We start from the raw sequence: 18,083 nt of genomic DNA, 5'->3' as shown, positions 1-18,083 counted from the left end.
ATAGCCAGCTGCGACAAGCAGAAAATACCTATTAGGCCCCATCTGAGCTTTGCTACAAGGCAAAAGTGTTGATCTAGTTCAACCAACAGCTGATTTCTGGTTCAGGGAATTGGCCTCTCTCCTCCGACATATCATGCATGCAAACTCTTTTTTTTTTGACATTTGCCAATACTAAAGAACCATCAAACTCTTGGCTGAGTTTAATACAACTGCGGTGTGTTGCCTACCTCTCACAATAAGTGGATGACTAGATGGATAGCAAGAGTCTCTCCTTGGCTTTACTGTGACCAAGCTTGCCCACTGTTTACCCAGGACTTGCCCTCAGAGTCACTGGGCCTGAGCTATAGTCACTCTTATTGTCAGACCCAGTGCCACATCTTTGCTTCCAGTGCCATTCAGGTATATTTTAGGCATCACACTTGATCAGATGCGATCAAGTGTAGAACAGTAAGTGACATCAGTGTGGCATTAATGTCTCAGGGGAAGGACTTCTTGCAGAAGAAAAATATTTATTTAAAACTTACATATTACCCAGAAGCCCCAGTCAGGATTGGGGCATTAAGTGTTGTACAGACAGAGACCTACACCTGGCTCTTTCCCTGAAGGGCTAACAACCTAAGAAACAGGCAGCATGTGTCAGATGCCTAAGTATTTGCTTGCTTCACACCTATACTTTAAGAACCAGAAAATTATGCCAATAGAAAGGCATAAAATGTTTCCAGTAAAATGACCACATGAGTATGTCATATATGTATGCGGAGTGCAGAATTCCCCACCAGGCATGTTAAAGAGACTGTCATGTTTACATCCCTGAGATGGAAGTTCACAAATTAAAAATAGCTTTTTTTTGGTACAATATTAAAATGGTAATATAGGATTCTGTCTATTCTGAATCAAGATTCAATGGGAATGGCAAGAGACCCACATAGTGCAGCCTTCATTGTTTTTTGGCTCTCTGTTGAAGGCTTACCAAGAATAGACTAAAATGTGGTTACAGGGATGGGCATATTTTTGCTGAAATAGGTCAAAAGGGTGCCTTTTTCCTCTGCCTTCCTAGTGAAAAGAGGCCACAGCATATTTTTGCTGAATTGGGTGGAAATGTATATTTTTTTGCTTGGGAAATTCCTTTAAAAAAAAAAAAAACACAATTCATGAAGCTCTCTAAGAAGCAAGAGTTGCAACATGCTGCATGCCAACAATTTACGATGACTAAAGTTTGCTGTGTCCTCTATATTAATGTTTTGTATTTTGTAGTATGGCAAATGGCCAACACTACTGTGGTGGGTCTCGCGCTTTTTCTTGGTGTGGTGGTTAAGGGTGCTGCTCCTTGCCCCTATTCTTGGGCATTGTGGGCTCTTCTAGTGCCCTGGTGGGAAAGAGAGGGGAGCGGGGAAGGGACCCAGGTCCACTCTCCTACTCCAGGTCCTAGCCCCTTCAGCCTTTGCGGGCTGCTTACCCTCTCTTCCTTTGGGTAGGGTTTCCCTTAGTCCTCTGTGCCGGGGGAGTCCCTCTGCTCAAGCAGGGTTTCCCTTCCCTGGCTAACAGCAATACTCCTCCAAACTCTAGTCAGCTCTCCTTCCCTCTCTCTGTCTGACCGAAGCAGGGGGAATTTATTACGTCTTGGGCGGGGCCTTAATTGGCTCCAGGCACTCCAATTACCTTGTAGGAACCTTTCCTTAGTCCCCAAGGAATAAGGCCTTGATCACCCTAGGGCAGGGGTCGGCAACCTTTCAGAAGTGGTGTGCTGCGTCTTCATTTATTCACTCTAATTTAAGGTTTCGCGTGCCAGTAATGCATTTTAACGTTCTTAGAAGGTCTTTTTCTATAAGTTTATAATACATAACTAAACTATTGTATGTAAAGTAAATAAGGTTTTTAAAATGTTTAAGAAGCTTCATTTAAAATTAAATTAAAACGCAGAGGCCCCCGGACCAGTGGCCAGGACCCAGGCATTGTGAGTGCCACTGAAAATCAGCTCGCATGCCGCCTTCGGCACGTGTGCCATAGGATGCCTACCCTTGCCCTAGGGTTTATATTCCTCCCATCTACCACTCTCCTGCTGCTCTCTTGCACTGCTGTACCACAGTAATTTATTTGAAAAATGACTATCACAGACATTTAACCAAAGAACTGAGTACAAAAAGGATGAAGAAAGGATCGTGTTTGTATATATGTACACATACATACAGTGTACATTTTATATACAAAAATGAAATGTATTCTTGCAGACATGTGGCTAGCCAGTCCATGCACTCCCCATAGTACAAGGGATACTGCAGACCAACACTGCTAGTAACACTAGCCACTCCAAAAGGGAAAAGGAAGAAGAAGGATCTGGGACTGGTCAGTTGCAGAGAGAAGCGCACACTACACCCTGTTGAGGGGTTCCACAGTGGGGGAATATGGCTCTGCAGCCTCTCTAGCATGGGGCTGTTGCTTCACACCATAGCTGAGTATGGAAAACAAAGCTATAACTGCTAAAAGCTGTAACATAATGATGTTGCCAAGTACTGCTCAAAGACACTTTAAATTAGATACTACAGAAAATGTTGCTGTTTGTTTGAAAATGTAAAAAACTAATTGAAGCAATCAGTAAAAGAAGGATTAGCTACTCCGTAAAGTATTTACTGAACTCCCCTAGCTACAGAATACAGTTTCCTTGAATTTAATATCCTAATTGCAGCCACAATTTCTTAGAGCACTAGTGTGCATGATGAAGTCAGCTGAGTCAGTTTGCTTTCTATCTCCTGATCTAAGCCTGATAGTACAAAATAGTTTGGAGATACATAAGAAGTCAGGAAATGCATTATTTATACTTTGACATTGTGCACTAAGTTTCAACTGAAGCAACTCAGGTAGTATCACAGGAGGGTGGTACAACTGACAGCTCCACTTTCAGAACCTCTTCTCTAATATTTTCCATGCTTACTTCCCTTCCTGCTCACATTTTCAAATCCCTTGTTTACTACTATGTTGTCTTTGTTCTCTCCTTCCTCCCTCTTTTCTTGGCAGGTGCTTTGACAGGGATAATCATATGAATGCAAGATTCTCTACACAGTGGTTTGGAAAATTAAAATATTAAAACACTAGGACAAATCTGCAAAATCCATGTAGTTGCATTTGGACTGCTGGTTTCTGCTGTTGCCTTTGGCTAGTTACACCATTATTTTATAATGAGAAAAAGTTAATTTTTACTTCACAGTGAAGTAAATGGAGTTTTACCTGGATAAGCAAAAACAGAATAAAAAACTCTGATGTAATCCAATATTAATACTTTGCATTCTTATAGCATCTTTCATCCAATTTAAAACACTGATTAATTGAATTAGTCTCACAATTAAATGGGAGGTAATTATCCCCCATTCTACAGATGGAGAAAGTGAGGCAAATAGATAGTAAGTTACTTGCCCATGGTCAGGAATACTGCCTGAAATGGTGATGGGCTTGTCCTCTCCAGAATCTGTCACCCAAGCTTACTTGTTCTTGAATTAATTTAACTCATTATGACAGCCCTCACTGTTCCTCTTTCAGGTTCTTGTGTATAATTTTATAAAGCTATCCCTCCATCTCAACTGATTCATCCTCTGTGTTATGCTCTGCTTTAGACAATCCTCCCCATAGTTATTTTTAGCTACCAATTGTATTACCCAGCATTGTGTTTCAAATGATACCACTACCAGCTGTATTACGTAAAATATGCCATTCAGCCATTTGATTGGGGTGATGAACCTGAAAAACTTTCTGAGTAAAATTGGTAACAACAATATGAGGGGAAATGAACAGAGATTAATAAAAGAGAGTACCTCATCCATCTCAGAGAGATTTCTTAGAAAAACTAGTAAAGCAGACAGAGCATTGATTTCATAGTTGTGGAAACAACTGTGGTAAATAGAACTAATGAATATACAGACAAAGCAAAGACTCATCTAACTAATATGAAGGCCATTATACCTAAATTATAGATTTTTTTAAAACAAAAGTTACATTCCTCCACCAAACCAAATGCCTCAGTTGTAGCACTCTTGAAGGGGAAACCCCTTACTAAATTAGATACAGCAGCTTAGATAGTGGCAGAAATTCTGCCTCAGGAAATTAGCCAGATAATTAAATATGTATCAATAGGAAAAGCCACAGGCACAGATGGATTCCTAGCTGAGCTTTTTAAGCTATTAGTAGATACACCTTCTCCTGTGCTATTTAGACTCTTTAATGATATTTTTAAGTCAAGGGCAGCTAAAACAGAGTATATCTGTTGCAAATATTATTGTCATCTTGAAGAAAGGTAAACCAGGAAATCTGCACACCAGTTGCCATGCCATTTCAATATTAAAATATTTTCAGTTTGGCAAACAGATCAGAAAAGTGCATAAAATTCTTGATTAGTGGGGATCAAGTAGGTTTTATCACTGGCCGGCCCCTGACAGATACCATCTGACAGGTCAAGGATGCAGTCAGTGGAAGAATGATAGTGACATTATCAGATGCCTGTGTCATGTCAATAGGGACAAAGGTAAGGTCAAAAGTGTGAAAGGCAGCGGGGTTTAGAATCTGACTTCTAGAATTGCATTTGTGCCAGGTATGGAACTGAGACCACAATTTTTCATAAACAAAGGAAGATCACTCTCCTCCCACCCCCCCGACACCCATTTTCCCCTTGAGAAAAGGACCCAGACAAGGTTGAACTCTTTCCCCTGTACTTTTTAACCTTCCTGTTTGGAAAAGATACACGTACAAGGGATGCAACAGAGAGAAATAGCCAAATATGCTGAAATAGTTGCTAACTCTGGCTAATGCAATAGAATCAGTAAATGTATCCATATAGGCATAGGAATGTAGGAAAACAGAGATTAAAAGTGAACTTTGAAAAATTTGCTGCCATGATCATAGCTGAGAGAAAGGTTTCAAAATAAAGATTAAGAGCAATCTGCCCTTTCAGAGTACCAGTGAAAGACATGCATACCTGGGCATAATCCTTACACCTGACCCAGCTCATCTTTTACACATTTTTTTTTAACCTGATCAGATAAAATACAGAAAGACCTTTCAAACTGGTTAGGCTTAATGAGTAGCTGGCTGGAACATATCAGCATAATGCAGATGATGACCCTACCCTTTGCGCAGTCAAACCCCCAATCTTTTAAAGAGGTTACATGCAGCTTTAGAAGATTATAATTGGTAAAAGAAAATACCAAAAGTTCACTGAGTTATGCCAATGAGGCCCAGAATGGCAGAAGGCTTCGGATTGCCTCCCTTTAAAATCAAACCATACTACTGGGAAATGGAATACAGATGGAATAAAGCAAGTTATCCCCAAAAAAAGGCAAGACTGGCTGGGCAAAAAATCTTGCTATCAAGTGTATAGAGGCTCATATTACCTTCAATCTGGGTACATTATTATAGGCAGTGGAGCTAATGCAAGGGTCTCAAACTCAAATGACCACGAGGGCCACATGAGGACTAATACATTGGCCGAGGGCCGCATTACTGACACTTCCCCCCGCCACCCTTGGTCCCGCTCCCACTCCACCCCTTCCATGAGGCTCTGCCGCCACTACAACCCCTTCCCTGAAATCCCCACCCCAACTCTGCCTCCTTCCTGCCCCCAGGGAGGACAGGAGGGGTGTGGGGTGTGGTGGTGGCTCAGGGCAGGGAGTTGGGGTGTGGGGTGCGGGGTGCAGGAGGAGTGTGGGGTACAGCAGAGGGTTGGGCTGCAGGAGAGGCTCAGGGGGCGGGCTCTGGACCGACACGCACCAGGGGCAGGGCAGGCCGCCTGTCTGCCTGTCCCCTTACCACTCCGGGAAGTGGCTGGAACCGGAGGGAGGAGGGGCACAGGGGTCTGTGTGTTGCTGTTGCTTCAGGCACCACCCCCAGCAACTCCCATTGGCTGGGAACGGGGAACTGTGGCCAATGGGAGCTGCTGGGGGCGCTGCCTGAAGTAAGAGCAACATACAGAGCCCTGTGCCCCCCCTTCCCCACGTTCCGGCCTCTTCCCGGAGCGGCAGAGAGTAGGGCAGGCAGGGAGCATGCCCTTCCCCCCAGTGCGCGTCGGGCTGGAGCCGCTCTAGGTAAACGCTGCGGGGGGCAGGGTGGGGCGTGAGGAGCTCACGGGCCACAGAAAACAACCCCCCGGGCCACGTGTTTGAGACCCCTGAGCTAGTGCCACCTATAGTTGAGGTTGCCAGACACTTCCCATTAAAAGATCTGGTTTTCAATTGCTTATAATTCTGTCAAACTGTAACCATTTAGGATACAAACTATGTACCTTTATTATAAACACTTTAGGGAGATTTAATAATATGGGACAAACTACAATATTGATTGGGATTTTCAAAGTAGCATTTTCAATGGGTGTTGGGTGCCTAACTCCCTTAGACTCCTTTAAACATCCCAGTAATTGTGGATTTGTAGAATCACAACAGTGACAAATAACCTCTCTCTCTATCCAGGAATTACAGTCTCATTTCAAACTCTTCCAATGCTAATCCCACTCAAAGGATAAAAAGAGTTTTACAGTCATTCATTTTACTTTTGATTTGGTGCAATAAGATCCCTAGGGTTAATCAAAAATATTATATAGACTAGAATTGGCTCCATTCTTCAGGGGAACTATTGATGATCACAGCAAGATGTAATGGGGATAGCAATGAATACTAAATAAGGAGGAAGAAAGGAGATTTCACTAGGGTAAATGTTTTTTTATTTACCAAAGTACCTGACACTTACTCCAAAGAGCTCCCCTCTGATCTTTTCCCTTACCTTAACAATCTGGAACAAAGTAAAAATGAAAGCAAGACCTGTCTCTCCCACTCTAACAACAATTGGGTACAATCCAAACTTCCCTCCAAGAGACACCTATCCTGCTATTTGAAAATGGAAGAGTGCAGGCCTTCAAAGAGTAAAGCAGCTAATTAAAATGGGAGGAAATGGTTGGACACAGGCACATTACAAAGGACTTCCAATACAGGAAAAACACAAATATTTAAATTTAATTTAATTTTGCAAGTTATATTTCAAACCTCTGAGGAAAAGGTGGAAGTCAACAGGCCATGTACAGAGACCAAAAAGGTGATAATGAACTCTATAGAGGCTTCAAGGGCATCATTTCAAAATGCAATAGTGAACTTATTAAACCTGATACAGAGAACAAAGTTAATTACAGAAGTAAGCAGGAAAGGCGATTTAAATAAGGAAATTCCCACTGATCCCTTATTTGACATACGGGAACTTCCTCTTCTATATATTTGTATAATAAAATACAATTATAAGTTACTATTTCAGTGATCACATAGCCTCTTATGTAGAGATAATTTACAAAGATGTGTCAGATGGCTGCTGGAGAGAGTGTGGAATGAAGGTACCTTTATACATATTTGGAAGTATCAACTAGAGCACAGGAACATTGGTTAAGTGTTTAAAATATCATGATGCATATAACAAAAGTGAGATTACCAATGCTTCCATTAGGACTGTTGTGGGGTCTTCTGTATGAAAAAAGCTGTACACTCCATAACACAAAGTTGTTCTCATACCAATGGGGAGTAACATGCATAAATGTCTCTAATTCTATGAAGTTATGAAGACACAAATGAAACCTTAGAAGAAATACGGTCTCTCTGTAGATTTCTTTTATGTCAGAAATTGTCTGCTTCCTGTATTAGACAGGGTATGGGAAACAAGGCTCATTTATAGATTCATGTCTGCAATTCCAAATCTTTTGGAGTATAATTCAATAATTCATTTTGGGTATTAACTTTGCAACTCCCTCTTGAACCCACTATTTACTTGTTAGGACAATACCCTAAGTTGTCAATATTGTCTTTCTACTGGGACTTGTGCAATTACCTGATATTAGCAGGAAAAATTTTATAACATCAGGTGTGGAAACTACCTATTTTGCCATGGGAGGAGGAATGGATACAACAGAAGCTGCATGTTATAGTAATGTCCAAATTATCCAAATCACCAAACAGATATTGAGAACTGGGGATGACCTGGCAGACTAACCATGACTATGTAATGAAGCTTAATGCAAACATAGAAAATTTTCAATATTTATCTGACTCTTGCAAATGGGCTGGAAAGGTATGTAGGAATTAACTACACAAACAAAGCCTTGCAATTCACAAAAATGTTATGGAGATACCTCCAAGTGCCTTTAAAATAAATGTAATTTTTGTTCTTTTGCTTTTGAGTGGATTTTTTTTAAAAGGGAAGTGAAAGATATAAGAAAAGCCCAGGACAAAGAGATCAAAATAATGTATTCAATATAAAACACTGCTTTTTAAGAGTTACTACTCTTTTTCTCTGTGATATAGTACTTTGCGTTTTGTCTTCTCAATAAAAGTATTTGAATTTTTGAAACAAGCCAAAGCTTTGCTTCACTTCTGCCAGCCAATTTTGTAATGTATTTAGAGAACTCCAGCAGATTCATCAGGCATAATGTTTGTTTCAGACATCCATACAAATTGTATTTTACACATTGAAATATTTCTAAATGCTGCACAGTCCTGGTCTTAATGTTTTCACTTTCCCTACTTCTAAGATATTCAAATATGCAGCAGGAGACAACATGAAAAGCAAAAGTAGATCACACAGAATTCTCCTGACAAAGTCTTCTGTCATTCACACAGCAGAGTATATTAGCGGGAGGGATACGAACTGAAGTAAATGGTAAATGTTCCTGTGATTCACAGATTTGGATCTATTTAACTTTTGAGTGCATTAGGAGTCACAAGCCTCCTCTTTAGCAGTGTGCTGCGTTTGAGAGAGATGTACAAGCTCTCTTACGCTTTTTTCTCATTCAGAGAATGTATTAAGAGGGGATTAGAATGGAGATTTTGGAGATGCTGTGGACATTGCTTGGACTTAAACAACAGCCAGTCCAGCAACACAGGCTGACTGCTAATATGTGCGTTTGTTTCACAATCACAAGCTACTTCTTTCAAGCGGTAACACACCTTACACCCATGATACTATCCTCCATCGCCCATTCATTACATTTTTAAACAAGAACCTTTGTGCTTTCCCCCATGCTGTCCCAAAGGAGCTCCCCTTAGACATCTGCAAAGCCTCTTCCTTCTCCTTAAAATAGCCCTTTGCCATGATGCCTACAAAAAAGCTTGATAAAGGTTGCTAATGTGCTGAGACCACAGCCTATTCCGCTGACCAATATTGTCTCATTGTTTCTTTGTGCTCTGTCTGTATCCATCTGTTTTCTCTTGTCTTATGGTCAGATTTGAAGTTTTTTGAGGCAGAGACCCTCTTTTTGTTCTTGTACAGTGCCTGGCATAGTGGGGTCCAAGTCCATGGCCAAGGATCCTGGGTGCTCTAGTAATACAAATAATAAATAATAATAGTTCACAAAAAGTATTTAAGTGCTCTCCAGACACAGAGTAAAGCATCTTTATATGACCCAGCTATTCAGTTCTTTGAATAGCTCTCTTACAATGGGAAATACATCCACCCTCTCCCACCTAAAAGCACTCATAGTTCCCCTTTAAAATAGAGGAAGACATTGCTTATAAATATGACTTTTGGCAGTAGCATTTTTATTATTGCCCTTTTCATTGTGAGAGATGCCACATTCTGAGTGACCCTATACTTGTCTGCTCCCACAAACATCATTGTGTGAGGAATCTTGGCCTACCGTGGGACTCTCACAAACTCTGTAGAAGCTCTAGTCAGTCTGAGCACCTACAGATCCTGGAATCTATGAGCCCACATAGAACAGAGTTGGACTGTGCTGCTATCTCTACTGAGCCAAACCTGGTCTGTGTGAGGTGGGAACAAGGGGCTTTCAGTATGCTTTCTGGGAGAGATGAATGAAGAGGAGTCCTCACCTGCTGACCCTGTTTGGCTTTGTATCTTGAACGTGAAGCCTTTCTTCTGACGTATCAGGTAGATCCTCAAGGGACAAGCAAGGGAAAGATGATGAAGGCAGCTTCAGTCTGCAGTTGCCTCCAGAGTCATGATTTACTTTAGTGGTTCCTTATTTTTGGTGGCTCTATTACTTTGTCAAAAAACCCTGTTACTAGATAAACTCTTTTGATGACAACTTGGGAGATATCTAGGGAGGCTAAAACATTAAAATATTCACCATCTCTAACAAATGCTCCATGGATAGGAGGCCAGTACCCAATGAACCATTTATCTGAAATGGTCTCCACACAGTGCTTGAGGTCAGTGGCTTCTCCTGTTCTCCGTTATTTCAAAAAATCTTCAACATCAAGGCGATCAAGTCAGGGTAAATTCCTTGACAAGATCTGAAGGCCAAGTCAGCCTCTTCACAGGGGTACTTGCCTGGGTGGATAGCACCTACTGGCTTGCTCTCTTGCAGGCAAAAAAAATTTCTTCTCTTCTGTCCTTTGGAATCTGCTCCTCAGTTCATTCAGTTAATTGAGATGAAATGATCTTATTGGGGAAAGGGGTGGGTGGTGAGAAATCCAAAGTAGCTTCTGGTTCTTGATATAACAGAGGCCTTCAAAAGTTAAACAAACCTTGCTTCTTTTCCAAAAAGACATCCTTACATTGAAAGGGTATGAACATATACACACACAAAAATTAGACTAAAAGAAAACATTATTTTACATGATTATTTTACTTTAATTATTTAACTCTTTCCACTACAAGCCCATATACACACAAATACATAAACACACTTAAAAGTGAATAACCAGGCCTAAACCTAAACTGGGTATTTGCAGAATGCTTTTCTTATCTGGGCTGTAGGGGGCATTAAGAAGAGAAATATGCTGCAACTAAACATCAAGAAACATTCTTTTTAGTCTCTATGTTACTCACTTGCTCTTCCAAATTTGCTTGAAATGCCCCAGAAGTCATCACTGGTTGTCATGGCTACCAAGGAGGAAGATTTTCAAAGTTAGGTGCATGCCAATATCTATCTGATAGAAAGATAGACTAGGTCTTAAATCTATATTTCTTTTTTTTTTACCAGGCAATAATGACACAGCCACCTTAGGCATCACAGAGGACATGGACATTAAAGGTATCACACTTTAAAGAATACAAGTAACGACTAAGCAGAAAAAAAGGGGTGGGGGGGGTGGAAGGAGAAGATAGAAAAATGTAGTTATACTAACTAAAACAGCCCAAAACAATTAAAAGCAATCCTTTCACTAAACTGAAATGTAGGCCACAAAAATGTACTTCTGGATGGCATTTTCAAAGGAAACATTGTTTAAAACAGCTAACTTTGCTGTAGGATACAACAGTTTTATTTCATGGGCTTAATGACACAGTAAAACATACTATGTGTGAAATATAAAACAGAACAACTGCAGGATCTTAAAAAGAAGCAAAATCAGCAAACTAAAATATCTCAGCTGTATGTTTGGCTATGAAGCAATCCTCAAACAATATTAAATAAAGAAGAATGTACCTATATTTCACCAAGATCCCTAAAATCTATTTGATTTGTTTTGTTTCACAGATTAAATTATCTATAACCAAGGAAGCAGAAGTTTTGGGGTTTGTAGTTAAGATAATGACATGAAACATGTAATGGTGAACAGTTAGACACAGTTAAACAAGGAAGACATGATTAATTAACATGATTGGATAGAACATTTCTTTACACACAGTAAAGGACAACTGTGCTTTAACTGTAGCTTTGAGAGAGTATGTCTTTCAAATGCTAAATCATCATGTTTGGTACCTCAACAATCTTTTCTTAAATCCTCATATCAAAATTCTTCAGGCAATACTTGATGAAAGATACTGGAGGACAATTTATTTAAAAATATCTTGTCTCTGGTTAGTCTGATAAAGAATATATATGGGGGGAAAACAAAAAACAACCTAAAGTGGGAATCATGACTTAAAATGACTGTTTCTTAGAACAACAAACAGTGAGTCATCATAATAGAGAAAGAATTAGTCATACATTGCAGTGCTGCTACTAATACATCCTCTGCATGAGTTACATCAGAAGGCATGCAGAATATGGACTCGACTCTAAATCAGGACTTAAATGGTTGCTCACTGATTTTGAGCAAGGAGCCAAGGAACAGTCAATCAAAGCCAGAAACCTCCCTGCATTATAGCATACTGTATACCGCAGCATCAACTAATCAACAGAATATAAACTGGATCCAGTCAGACCAACTAAAAGAAAATTTATTTTCATAGAGCCCAATCAAAAGATCTTTATTCAGTCAGAGTTAACATGGACTGTAGGGGGAGATTTTGCCTGAGTAAGGATTAACATAACATTTCAAGGTGGATTACTGAGGATTCTCTACTGAAGGGCAGCCTCATTTTTATAGACAATGGGCACCACCCATTTGGGATTACATCAAGGATGCAAGAGTAAAATGAGCAAGATTTGGCCCGAATTACTTAGCTTTCAGTGACAATGTACCTGGTTTGATTCCTAAAATAAAAACAATGATGATTGTTCATAACAGTAATACATTAAAACTATAGTTGCATAATTTTGGTTTAAATTAAAAAAATTCAGAAGAAAGAAGAGAAGTAATTCACCACTCTTAGCTGAAGAAGCAGGCTAATCCAGCTGTGGAATTTATATTTCACCTTACACTACAGGCTGGGTTCCTTAAACACAGTAAAGAAACATAAAAAAACCCAAAACAAAACAAAAAACCAGTTGTGGGTACATGATTGTCAAAAAATCATTGCTGAAAACAATATATACGAGCCTGAAATCTTCTCACCAGAAGAAAGCTAGTTATCAAAGCATCCTTGAAAAAATATGTTGATAACTTTTGGCTTACTGTACTTTTACAACATCTGAAATACCTAGATTATTTCTCCTCACCACTCTCTCTGTTTATGTGCAAGTGGTTTCTATTTGCTTCTACTAGAATTACTAACACTGTCAATAGACCAAATTTGCAGCTGACTCACTCTGACCAGGAGTGCGCTTTCCAAATTATTTTTGCACTTACTGCATGATCAGGTTTATGCTGTACACGAGCTGTTCCAAAACATTTTAAATGTTGAAAGAGTCAAGTTAGACACAAGAACAGTTTATCTGTATAAAAAAATAATACTAGAAAAATGGCCAAGTAGGAGAAAGGTCAGTCATTTAAATAAACAGTCAAGTTAAACAATTATGTCTGGCCTTGCCAATTCAAAGCCCCCACAAGTGAGTCTATGAATCTAAGGAGGAGCAAGTTAGCTCTAGTTGTGGCTTGTTTAATGTGACCATTTACACAACTAACTTTCTCTACCACTGCTTTTTTTATAGCCAACACATTTTATTTTTATAGGGTTACCATATTTCAGCAAGCAAAAAAGAGGACGGGAGGAGCCCCGCCCTAGCCCCTCCCACTTCCCGCCCCCCCAGAACCCCCAACCCTCCCCCCGTTCCTTGTCCCCTGACTGCCCCCTCCTGGGACCCCTGCCCCTAACTGCCCCCCAGGACTCCACTCCCTATCTAAGCCTCCCTGCCTCTTGTCCCCTGACTGCCCCAACCCTTATCCACACCCCCACCCCCAGACAGACCCCTGGGACTCCCACGCCCCATCCAACCACTCCCCACCCCCTGACAGCCCCCCCCCAGAACTCCCAACCCATCTAAACCCCTCTGCTCCCTGTCCCCTGACTGCTCCGATCCCTCTCCGCACTCCTGCCCCCTGACAGCCCCCCCAGAACTCCCAACCCATCTAAACCCCTCTGCTCCTTGTCCCCTGACTGCTCCGATCCCTCTCCCCACTCCTGCCCCGACAGCTCCCCCCCAGAACTCCCAGTCCCCCACCCCCCCGCTCCTTGTCCCCTGACTGCCCCCTCCTGGGACCCCTGCTCCTAACTGCCCTCCAGAACCCCACCCGCTACCTAAGACTCCCTGTTCCTTGTCCCCTGACTGCCCCCTCCTGGGACCCCTGCTCCTAACTGCCCTCCAGAACCCCACCCCCTACCTAAGACTCCCTGTTCCTTGTCCCCTAACTGCCCCCTCCTAAGACCCCCCCCAACTGCCCCCCAGGACCCTACCCCCTACCTGTACCCTGACTGCCCAAAACTTTCTCCACTCCCCCCCAAAAGCCCCCCCCCCCGTTTCTTGACTGCCCCCTCCAGAACCTCCCTGCCCCTTCTCCTGCCCCCCTTACCCTGCTGCTCAGAACAGGGTGTTGGGCTCTGTGCGAGCCGGACACGTGGCTAAGCTCCCCAGCACAACAAAACCCGGTCCCTGGCCCTGCACAGTGCTGCCGGAGCGGGCTGCAGGGGAGAGCTGCCCTTGTATCAGCACAAAGTGCTCTCGCTCCCGTTTTGCTACGCTGCATGGCAGAAACCGCTCCCAGTTGCAAAAGGGGAGGGCTGCACTTTGTGCTGATACACTCAGAATGCAGGGCGGATCCGGCTCCTCTACAGCTGCTCCGGAGTCCAGCCCGGGACTTTCCTGCAGCCCTCCCAGCCGCTCACTCTGCTCTGCCGGGGGAGGGGGGAAATCCCGGACATTGTGAGTGCTTTACAAATTCCCCCCGACGCTATTTTTAGCACAAAAAGGAGGACATGTCCGGGTAAATCCTGACGAATGGTAACCCTAATTTTTTAATGCCTGAAATGTTTCATTTTCTAACTTGGCTTTTCCAACTTGTGAATTTAAAAAAAAAACTGTTTATTTATCTATAATCACCAAGATAAAAGAAAAGAGTTTGTAGAGTTCAAACAAAGTGTGTTTCCCTAGTTCACATCAAGAGCTATGAAAAGAGAAAATCCCTTGCAAATCAGACTTTCCTTTGGCGTAAAATTGTTAAAGCATGCAGATCTGAATTGCATTTTCAAAACATCTGATGGGCCAGACCTGGTATAAATTGTTGTAGCTTCATTGACTTCAATGGACTTATACTGATTCACACCATCTAGGATCTACCCTGATGAGGCATGGAAATATGTAAGTCAGGTTTTGACATGGACATCTGTACATCCTGTATTTTGCATCTTCAATAAAAAAGCAGGATGTGATAAAGAAGGAAAACAGCAATAATTTTCTTTCATTTTAGTTATGCATGTGTCTGTAAATAGGGCTCTTATTTAAAATTATTTTTTCTCTGTGATATTAAAGTGGTTAGATGTATAGAATCACATACAAAAGTGATTGCTACTGTCAGGGTAACATTCCAGATTCAGCATCAAATTCAATCTTGTATAGTCACTCTCAAAGAAAGAGGGAAACTGACTATTAAAAACAGGTACCCGGGGGAAAATATAATATTTCCTTTTCACCAAAACAAACTTCTGAAAAAAAAAATTATGGAAAGCAGTAGCCTATTACACTTAGTCTTTCACTTTAATTTATGAGCATTACATTCACTAAGGTCTGATTCAGCAAGGTACATAAATACCTGCCTAACTTCAACCGTGTGAGTAGTCCCACAAAAGTCAAAATAGTCATAATGAGATTACTCACTTGCTAATGTACCTCGTTGAACTGGGGAGTAAAATTCTAACCAAAAATTTAGAAATGTATATTAAAAATTAAAATTATCCCTGCTATTTTTGGTTTTCTGTGATTTGTATTCAACATGCAGATATGGAAAGATGTTTTCTTTTTCAAAAACATGACTAGATTTTGTTGATTGTTGAAAATTAGCTTCATGAATATTTCAATAAGGAAAAACCATTTAATCAAATATTCACTGACTTCACAGACCCAGTATGCAAAGACTTAAAATATCTTCTGTTTACAAGACTGAATTACATGGGGAAAAAAAAATCACAATTTGGTTGGCCCAAAGCAAAATATTGCTTGGCCCAGACATTACATTCAAATCCTAGGCACATCCTTTGTGCTAGGTAGGAAAAAAATAAAAGTTGTCAACATTGAAAATGACATTTCCCCCATGTATAAAAGTTTTCAGTTGAAGTTAAATACTTAAGCCAAAGTTTTCCAAAATGGATGCCTAAAGTTAGGCTCCTAGATCCATTTTTAGGCACCTAAATAAGTGGTCTGATTTGCAGAAGTACTGAACCTTCTGTAGCTCCCATTGACTTCAGTGAGAACTGTTAGAAGCTCCATAGTTTGGAAAATAAAGTCACTTATTCAGGTGCCTAAAAATGGATTTAGAAACCTAACTTTATGCAACTGTTTTTGAAAAGCTTTGCCTTAAGTTGTTTTATTAATATATAATTGAGGTCTGATAAACTATAGTGTTCTCTTTCTGCAGAAAACTTGAACAGAGATAAATACATTATTTGAAATAGTTTTTTCCGTGCCAAAGATGAGTGTGCCATTACACAGAGAGACAGTCTGAAAAATAAGTGCCTCGTTGCATCTGCAAAATATATGCATGCGGGTGCAAAAAGGTACTTGTGTGTGCAAAATGGGCATGGGTGATAATATCTATTTTGGATCTCCCTCCAACTGCATATTTTGCACTTTCCATTACCTGTTTGTGAATTTGCATGCTGTAAAAGGGTGGCCTTCTGCTGGCTGTTTCCCTTTTCAGATGGGTTTTCAGTGACTCAGCCCTCTGGCCGAGTCACATGCAGTCTGTATATAAAACAAGCGGAAAACAAACCCCTTCTGGGGTAACACTGTCTAATGAAAGGTTGGCCCCTCCACAAAGTCCTCAGTCCTGTCTCTGGGTCTGTTTAAGCACTTGCCCCCTACTCAGGCTTCAAACGAAACTTGTTGCTGCCTCAGCCCTGGCTACTTTGCCTGTGGCTGGTGGGGGAGGGGGGACTCCAGGTCCCAACCCAGGGTCCCTACAACTAGCAGCCATCTGCTGCTTCCTCTGCTAGTATCTATTGTTGCATTCCCTGAGCTGCTTCCCACTCTGTCCATCAGCTTCTTGGGTCCTCAGCCTTTCCCTGTTTAAGCACAGTTTCTCCCAGACCTCCTTGCCTAAAGAGTCTAACAATATCTGCCCTGTTCTCTCAAGGTTCTTTCTCACAGGCCCCTTCACCTGGTGAGCTTCTAAAAAGTCTCTGGTCCTTCTTGTCAGGGCTCTCTCTCCCAGGCCTCTGTGCCTGGAGAACTTCACAGTCCTACCCTGCTTAGGCAGGGTTTCTCGCCAGTCTCTGTACCTGTGGAGTCTCCCAGCCTGCAACTGCTCTGTCCAGATGCTGCAGCTTCCTCAGTCAGCAGGAACAGCATCCTTCTTCCTCTGGCTCCAGCCAGCAACTAAGCTGTCTAGTCCCTGCAACTCATTTTATATGAGCCTTCTAGGCTCTGATTGGCTGCCTCCCCTGCAGCCTCTCTAGGCTTGAAGGACCCCACTCTACTGCCCTTTTCTGGGGCTGGGTGTTGTAGGACGACAGGGTTGTCCAGAGGGGTTCAAAGGGTCTGGTACACCCTGTCACACATGCCTATTTTATGGATACAACTAAGGTGACTATATTTGAAAAACCTCCCATAATACCTGGATAAAGTGACTTGCACACTATTCTCTTGATATTTAGCCCTGAATATATTAATACATGAACAATTACTTTACTAGCATGTGTAACCAAAATAGTGTCAACTAGGATTGCTCTTAAGATGGTCTGTACCAACAGTACAGTACCAATCAAAACTGTGGGCAAAAAAGTCAAGGGCACTAGAATAAATGGAGTTGATATCTAGCTCTTAAATGTGTATAATACGTGGCAAGCTTTCTTTGAGATGCCGAGAGCCAGAAAAAAATGGCTATCAAAGCTAAAAGTGTGATCAGTAAGCACAAACTCTGGCCAACTGGCTGGCAACCCATCTGCTGAAATTTGCCACCATCTGCATTTTGACTTGCTGAATACAAGGTGATGAAAAACTTGTGAGGCACGTTTGAACTCACATTTCAAATCTAAGGTGAGTTCAATGCAGATTTCAAACACAAACTGCACTGTCATAGAGCTAGTGGTATTTTAAAGGATCTCTTTATAAAGGGATCATTCATCAGTAGTACGTGCTTTGCTTACAGAAGCTAGACATTATTAGAAATACAGGGCCATCCATATTGAAGAGGCAACATTTATAACTGAGTTCTAGTAACTAAGACTCAAGAATCACTAGCTTAATATTAGCTGTAGCTTTCTAAAAAGATCTCTCATTCTTACACATTTATATTTAATTTTTGCTTGTAGTTAACATCCTAGCTTCTTTAAACAATAATGATGTCATAGAGACT

General features: G+C 41.3%; 1 long non-coding RNA gene across 1 annotated transcript; it reads right to left on the bottom strand.

Annotated features, from left to right (window-relative positions):
• Positions 1 to 6,967: 6,967 nt before the first annotated feature.
• On the bottom strand, positions 6,968 to 17,106 carry LOC135972403 (uncharacterized). The gene is made up of 3 exons (XR_010588842.1): positions 17,008 to 17,106; positions 10,801 to 10,854; positions 6,968 to 9,327 (listed from the first exon to the last, which is right to left on the bottom strand). It is a non-coding gene; the product is annotated as an uncharacterized LOC135972403 (long non-coding RNA).
• Positions 17,107 to 18,083: the final 977 nt, after the last annotated feature.

The sequence above is a fragment of the Chrysemys picta genome, chromosome 6 (assembly GCF_011386835.1).
Source record: "Chrysemys picta bellii isolate R12L10 chromosome 6, ASM1138683v2, whole genome shotgun sequence".
Lineage (NCBI taxonomy): Eukaryota > Metazoa > Chordata > Testudines > Emydidae > Chrysemys > Chrysemys picta.
Note: the sequence above shows the minus strand (reverse complement) of the source record. Positions and strands in the feature narration are given on the sequence as shown.